General features: G+C 45.4%; 1 long non-coding RNA gene across 1 annotated transcript in view; it reads left to right on the forward strand.

The window, feature by feature from the left end:
* LOC138581849 (uncharacterized) overlaps nt 1-8,083 on the forward strand; it is a 92,900-nt gene extending 84,817 nt beyond the window's left edge. The window contains exon 3 of the long non-coding RNA XR_011304822.1: nt 7,121-8,083. This is a non-coding gene — a long non-coding RNA (uncharacterized lncRNA). The remainder of the gene's footprint in view (nt 1-7,120) is intronic.
* Nucleotides 8,084-8,418: the final 335 nt, after the last annotated feature.

Here is an 8,418-nt window from a genome sequence, read left to right on the forward strand (position 1 = left end):
AACCTGAAAACTAAGGACAGATATCTATTCAAGGACAATGGTCTAGTCGTTCCTACGCAGAACTTGCAGCAAAAGATCATAAACCTCTGCCACGATACCCTTCACTCCGGGCATCGTGGAGTCACCAACACCCTCCGTCTGATACAAAGACAATTTTGGTGGCCTAGAATGAAGACTGATGTACATCGGTACATACAAGCCTGTGCAGTCTGTAGTCAAAACAAACATGACAACCAGAGACCGGCGGGTCTCTTACTACAGCCCACGCTACCAACAAGGTCCTGGGAAATTATAGCTACGGACTTCATTGTGGAATTGCCACCTTTCAGGGGATACACGACGATCATGGCCACCATTCATTTGTTCACTCATATGGCAAACTTTACACCCTTATATAAACTTCCATCCTACTCAGAACTGGCTGGAATTTTCCTGGAAAACATATTTTGACTTCATGGACTTCCTTCCAAGATCATATCAGACAAAGGTCCTCAATATATTTCTCAGTTTTGGAAACACCTTTGTCGAACACTAGAAATTCAATGCGCCCTCTCTTCAGGATATCACCCACAGACTAATGGGGCTACTGAACGTGTGAATCAGACCCTAGAACAATATCTCAGTTGCTTCACTACCAAAGTCCAAGACGACTGGTCACTCTTAATACCTGTGGCTGAGTTCGCCTACAACAATTCGGATCATTCGGCGCTCAGGATCAGCCCTTTTTCTGTAATCAAGGATTTCATCCTTCAGTGCTACCTTCCGCTCTCCCACACCCTACACCTGTTCCTACAGTTGATTCTTGGATCGAGACCCTCATCAATGTACAGAAGTAAGCCAAAGAGCACCAAGAAAGAGCCCGAAACTGTACCAAGCAGTATGTGGACTCCAAAAGAAGACCAGGACCCCTTATGCAGTAGGAGATAAGGTCTGGCTGTCCCCGAGACTACTGCCCCGACATCTACGACCGAATAAGCTGGCTCCCCAGTATTATGGCCCTTTTTCCATAAAAGAAATCATAAAGCCAGTGGCTTTTCGACTCAAACTACCAGACTCCTGGAAGAAGATTCATCCAGTTTTTCACACCTCTTTAATAAAACCATAAATCCAGTCCTCCCGGAAGTCCCTCAGACCCAACCCCGTGGTTGTGGATGACCAACTGGAATATGAAGTATCCAAAATATGCGACTCCAGGTACCACCGGGGTCAACTTCAATACCTGGTTGAGTGGAAAGGATATCCTCCTAGTGAACGCACTTGTGAACCATTCTCAAATCTAAATACCCCCAGATTACTCAGAAGGTATCATCTCATACACCTGGGCAAACCTGGTGGGACAGGTTTCCAGAGGAGGCATGCTGTCATGATCTGTAGGACGCGTCCTTTGTGGACTTCCTGGTCCTTGACACAACAGGGCTTGCACTCCGTAGTACTTCCTACATGGCCGTCTAACATCGAACACTCTCCAACAGCCTCCACGTCAGATGTAGCACGTTCTATAAAGAGGCCACGCCCCTGCAGCCCCACGCGTCTCAACGCTACCGCTTGCAGTGGCTAGACGTGTGCTCCGTAGTTCGCCGTCGCTGAACTCTTTGATTCCTGGTTCCCAGACCATCGCTTCCCCCCTCTATCTTCCCTTCCTCCTTATCCTGCCTTGAATCCCGGATCTCAAACACTTCATTTACAAAATGTGGTCCATTCTCAGATCGCAAGACCTTGCACACTCCCCACCTGGGGAAACCTCGCACACAAGGGATTTAGCAGCACATGAGGCATCAGGGTGTGTTCAATGGACCGGCTTCGATCCATCTAGAAAAAGGGTATACTACAACCAGCATATACCTATAGCCATTGCATGTCTGTAACATATCCACATAATCTATATGCAGATGCTGAAATGGGCCAGTGGGCCATTGGGTCTGGGAAATGCTCCTTACACTGTTCACAAAGTGTGCACTGCCGTACATTTCTGGCACACGATGCAATTTACAATGAACTGTGCCACTTTTTCTAACAGATTGAGCGAACACCACTCTTCTGCAATTGTATTAACAAGACTCTCTCGAGTCGTATGTGCTGGATAGTGAAGCTGCTCCAGCACTACTCTCAATAATGCTAGAGGTATAACTGTCTTTCCAGTGCTATCCTGTCTCCAAATCGCCTCAGTGGGAAATAAGGAACACCCCCGCTCTCATCATAGATTTTGTTCTTCTTGTGGTGCTCGACCCAGTATCTGAATTAATTGAACAATAGACAGCATATTAAAACCCTCATTTACCAACATGCATCATCCTGTCATTTGTTTAACATCTTCGTCTTCAAAAATAGAAGAAAAGGGCAGATAATAGTCTGGTTTTTTGGCCTCTAAGTCTGCGGCTTCATTTCTGCAGGAAATTTACAGCCTGATTCATGGAATTATTATTTGAATTATGGGGATTTTCGGGCAGAAAGGCAAGCAAATCTGCATTTTCCACGCAAATAATTCCATGAATCAGGCAGTAAATCTGTTCTTTTAAAATGTGCTGCACATTTTATGACTGCTTGAGTTAATGGAAGACTTAATGCTTCTATAAGCCTTTCTAGTAGGGTTGCATGTTGCACTGGAGTGCCGTCTGCATGGACGAAGCCCCTCCTTTTCCAGCGTGACAAGCCTGTGTGTACTGTTGACGTCACATAGGCGGAGTCAGAGTACACAGTCTCTTCCTCAAATATTTGCAGCCTGTGTTGAATAATTTGAGGACAGTCTCATACTCGTCACTACCTCAAATTCACCCTCTCGGTTCAGCTTCACTACTGCTTACCAGTATGCCTTTCCCCAGTGAATTGGTCAATTCTTGATGAACCATGAATAAAAACTATTTCTCCCCTCCCCAGGTCATTTACTCTAGCTTGGGGAATATCATAATAATTCTCAGTATATGTTGTACAATCATGCACATAGTCATCTTCTTCTATTAGTTCCGCTTTAAACATTGCTGGATTTACTGTCTTACATATAACCATTTTTATCGCAGCGTTGAAATGAATTACCTCATACTCAGATGTGTGGTCAATGTATTCTCGGGTTTCTCTAAAATTGCAAATAATGCATGCTATACAAATATTGTTATTGGACATCCCATTGTAATATTTTAAGGCATTTCAATTGTGAATGCTGCAGCAGCTAAATATTGCTCACAGGGATAATGTCCCTTCATAACTGGATCTATAATCTCACTATAATAAGCCAATGATTTGTGTCCATGTCCTAATGTTGTCTTCTTTGTGAGTCATAACATCCCCATTTGAATGGGAAAATAAATAGAATTATTCATTATAATTTGGGATCCCTATCACAGGAGCTGTACTGATTGCCTTTTTTAATTCTTCAAATCCTTCAGTTATTGCATATGTCCATGTTATTGGATATTTGTCTATCTGTGCTTCTTTAAGTCCTTTTAAAAGTGATCGAATATATGAAATATAATCGAAAATCCAGGTCCTGCAATAATTACATAAGCCTAGGAACTGCTGCATTTCCCTCCCTGTTTTGGGGCTACAGTTCTCATGATTGCTTCTGCTCTTTCATGCGTCACTTTTCTCCCATCATAAGAGATTAGGTGTCTTATATACAGGACCTCTTCCAGACAGTATTGTAGCTTTTCTTTATCTACTTTGTATCCCTTCTCTGAGAGTATGGTCATAAGTTTAACTGAATCTTCTCTACATCTTTCTTCTGTCTCACTGCACACCAAAATGTCATCCACGTACTGAATTATTGTACTCTCGAGTTGGACCTTACCCAAGTCCATCTGAAGGACTCTGTTAAAGACTGAGGGGGACTCACAGTACCCATGGGGCAAACAAGTATGTTTCAGGCGGGTATTTCTATATGAAAAGGAAGTCAAATCTTGTGAGTCTTCATGAAAGGCAATCGAAAAGAATGCATTTTTTAAATCTATAACAGCGAAATATTTAGCCTTAGATGGGATATTACACAATATTGTCGCAGGATTTGTAACTAAGGGATACTCAGCTTCAATTGTATTGTTTAGGGGGCGCAAGTCCTGGATACATCTCTGCGACCCCCTTTTGATTTTTTTACAGGGTACACGGCCTTGTGACATGATGAATTTGATGGCACTAATATGCCTTGTTACATTAAAGAGGAAATGGTCTCTAATATACCTTTATCCGCCTCTCTAGACATTGGATATTGCTTTGCTCGCGGCAAAAGGGCTCCTGGTTTTGGTTTAATTTTCACTGCGCCTATCCCTTTTATTTATTTATTTTGAAATTGGTTTGTTACAAACTGTTTTCATTCTTACCATCTTAACTAGTAAAAATACAGATAAAACAGGATCTCTCAACATGATAATGAAAGTTATTGGCTGCATCAGTTAACCATTTAATTACAAAGCATATTGCATGGTTTTTTGCAGTTATTCTCGAATGAGAGTCGACAATTCTAGCCAAAATTAAAGTACTGCAAAAATAACTGTCTTTTCTTTACCTAGTAGAATAGAGTTCCAATGATCTTCTGGTCTATACACGGCTAAGGTTTGTGAGTATGCTACGTTTTGTTAGTATCATCCCTTTTGATAAACCCACATCATATGGGCTTGTGCGCCATAAAATCTTTGACACCTTCTCTAAATCTTCTTGAAAGAATAACAGTTTTCTTTTTTCCATCACTATTCTCTGCAGTATTTCTATATTCTCTACTTTAATCCAAAACCTGAGACTTATAAAAAAAAACACTAATTTATCGTCAGAATAGTCATTTCTAAACAGTTCCTCGTCTATCAAATTATATCCTTCACTAAGGGCTATCACTGTTCCCTATCCTCTTCCTTCATCAGCTGTCCCATGAAGCATTACTTTTTCTTTTCTGATCACTGCTGCTTCTAACTCTAAGTGGATAACCTGCCCTTCATCATTGTCCATTGGAATCTCTGGTCTGAACAAAATGTTATCAGGTATCCTCAATATTTTACCTACTAGTCTGGGCAAGCATGATAATACAATTGTTGGTCCATACAAGAATACCTCTGGATCTAAAGGCACTCCTCATAATGCTTTCTGGCCTGTAAAAGCTACTATAAACTCTCTGACATTCATGTAGTTTATTCCTGGGGTAGAGCACACTATTCCTTTGTCAGTAAAGGATATCATCATATTTAACTTTGTCATTGAGTCTCATCCTAATATGTTAACTGGTGTCTGCCTAGAATATACTAATAGCATTGACATATCGTGTTCTCCTATACAGATTGGCAATTCATCTGTAAAGGGAACTAAACTCATTGCCCCAGAGAATCCCTGAGCATTCATTGCAGTACCTGACATTGGATATTTTCCCTTATGGACACAAGAACGAGTAGCACCAGTATCTACGAGAAATGAAAATGTCTTGCCTCCTATCATTACCCTGACCCTTGGTTCCTCTTGTGCGTCTGGTGTCACTGATGGTACTGAACACATCAGGTCACACTGCGGGCTGTTCTATTGTGGGTATAAATTCATCCCTGTACCTGTGAAAGGATTTCCTCCTACCACAGTCCCACTCCCTAATTTGGGTGTGGTTGATTGTTGGGCTCCTGGGGTCATATTCCATTGTGGCATGATAGTCTGCTGTGTCTGTTCTTGCTGTGTGTGTACCTGCTGTGCTTGCTGTCATTGCCCTTGTGGTACTTGCAATTGCAGCAGCGTTGGTTGCATTTGTTCACGTTGCAGCACATATGCCTGTGCCTGCGTGTGATCTTGGGTATAAAATTTCTGCAGCTATGTATTATACTGTGGGGCATAACCCTTCCCCACTATTGGAGCTTGCCAATTCTGTTGCATGCCTCCTCTGCTTCTGCAGTTCTATGTCCTATTTTCTTCCGCAATTCCAACATTATTGCGGCTCTCTGCAATTAAATCCTCTTCTTCCCTGAGGGTTTTGAAATTTACCTTGTCTTACTCCTCTAGACCCATTACCTCTTCCTCTTGACCAAAAGCCATACCCACTCTGATCTGGGGGATATCTGGGGATATCCTGCATTATTCTGCTGACCTGACTGCATTTCCATCATTACTCGTCAATACTGCTGCTTCTATAGCTATCTTTGACAATTTCTTCTGAACTAACTTTGCTTCGTCCTGTTTTATATTCTCAACCTTCTTTGTGTTCTTCGCTTTCATTAATCAGCAGTGATGCACAATTGTCAATTGTATTTCCGGGCATGACTTTGCTTCCATTCCCACCTGTTTCTTTGATTGCCATTGCACTGGCTCGGGTAGCCCCTGGCATAGAATATGGTAAAATAATGCTACCGTTTTGTCCCACGGTTCACGCATCTCTTGACGCCATCTATCCTGAATATCTTGAATATAAGCAACAAGGTCTTCATCCTCCCCATCTTCCTAGTCATAATCGCACCCATGTCTGATGTATCAGGGTACCGCACTCTCAGCACTTGCCATACATCTGCTCTACAGTTGTTAAACAGCGATCCAACGTGTGTTGTGTGTTGCGCAGTAACTCCTGCGTATCCTGCTTGCTTCCAAATGTGGTCAGCTCTCTCCCATATGATAGCTGCTAGCAAGCCTTGTACATCACCAATAGCTAGCGTCATTGCTGATGTCATTCTCTCTAGCTCATAGATCCAGTGTGCCGCACCAGAAGTCAAACTTTGCAATTTACATCTTAAATTGTCCTTATCCATCTGTGGCCATGTAATGTCAGAGCAGTGCCAAGGGCAGCCAAGGGGACCATCCTAGTGCCATGCAACACACACCCATCACGGGAGCACAACAGTGCCCCATAGGAACCTGCCAGTGCCATGTACCCCGCCACCCCCATACCACCTGCATTGGCAACGTGGATGCATGGGGATCAGAAGCATGCAAACCAAATGACAGCTGGACCAGCAACAACATCTTGCCATCCCCACACTGGCCAAATGCAAACCCCCTATGTGCCCCCCCTCTTCTTCACCCGTTCCCATCATTGTCAATCCACTCGCAAATGTCCCGGACCAGGCCTGTCCCTTAGACCAATAGGCCAGGGACCCACACGTCACAATGTATTCAATGCCATTCATGCCAAAATACGTGGTGGAATGAGACCTGACGCCATCACCTATGTCCCCTACAGGTACATCAGCAACACCAGAGGCGTTGAAGGATGAAGAGGCGGTTGGCCCGTCTAGGAGTGCGGTGACCCACAAAATAGCCACCACCACCTCGCTAAGGGGCAAACACACCACCAATAGGCAGAAGACACAACACACCACACCCCAACGCAGCAGGAGCAGGCCTACACCACCCTGAGTCCAGCCCACCAGGTGCCCGCCAATTGCATCAGACAACATCTTTGCTGCTGTGGACAACGCAACAGAGGACACACCGCCAGCTAATGTGACATTTGAGGAACAGGGTGACAGCAGCATTGAGTGACTCTGACCATGCAGCAGTGCCAGCAACCCCAGGATGCAATATCTGCAAGCAACTCTCCCCCACACCGGAGACCCAACCATGGTGCCGACAGCACCGTCAGAGTCCACAGAGCCCACCACACCACCAGTGCATGCACACCCCTGAGCCAGACACAGACCCCCCTCCAATGGCTCTCCTGTTGCAAGGCCAGAGCAACAAGGTACCCCCTCACCACCACAGCTGAAGGCCACATTGGGCATGGTGATGCAGAGGCTGGGGGAAATGGAACAGAGGCAAAGGGAGATGGAGGCCATCGGCCACACCCACTCAGGGCATATGCAGTAAATCAGTGACACAATCCAGGGTGTGACACAAAGGATGGCGCCGGACAATGCCAGGACCCGCAGGGTCACTACTGCAAGTACTGTAGCACTGGCAGTGTTTGGTCAAAATGTGCGTAAGATGGTGGAGGGTGTCTCAGCCCTTGCTGAGCGGATCCGTCAGAACAAAAAGCTCCAACGGCTCCAATGAGCTCCAACTCAATCCCTTCTCAGTCAACTACACCTACCGAGGAGTCCCAGGAAAGCACCCTAGGCGCCTGTCCCCGTGCCAGCTGAACGCCAGTTCATCAGCCGCTGGGAGTCGGGGAACAAGGGCACAGTCACAGTGATTGGCTTGCCGACTGTTGGCCTGAGTGGCTGTGGACACTTGGGAGTGCGGGGGGGATTGTGCGCTGGGGTGTTGGGCGGGGGGTGAAGGGGGATTGTGTGCTGGGGTGTTGATGTTGGGCTGGGGAGGGGGGATTGTTTGCTGGGGTGTTGGTGCTGGGTAGGGGGAGGGGTAATTGTGTGCTGGGGTGTTGGTGGTGGGCAGGGGTTAGGGGGGATTTCGTGCTGGGTTGTTGGTGTTGGGTGGGGTTAGGGGAGATTGTGTGCTGGGGTGTTGGTGGTAGGTGGGGGTAGAGGGGGATTGTGTGCTGGGGTGTTGGTGGTGGGTAGGGGGATATCTGGTGCAAAA

Source organism: Ambystoma mexicanum, chromosome 3q, assembly GCF_040938575.1.
Source record: "Ambystoma mexicanum isolate Mex_15411 chromosome 3q, UKY_AmexF1_1, whole genome shotgun sequence".
NCBI lineage: Eukaryota > Metazoa > Chordata > Amphibia > Caudata > Ambystomatidae > Ambystoma > Ambystoma mexicanum.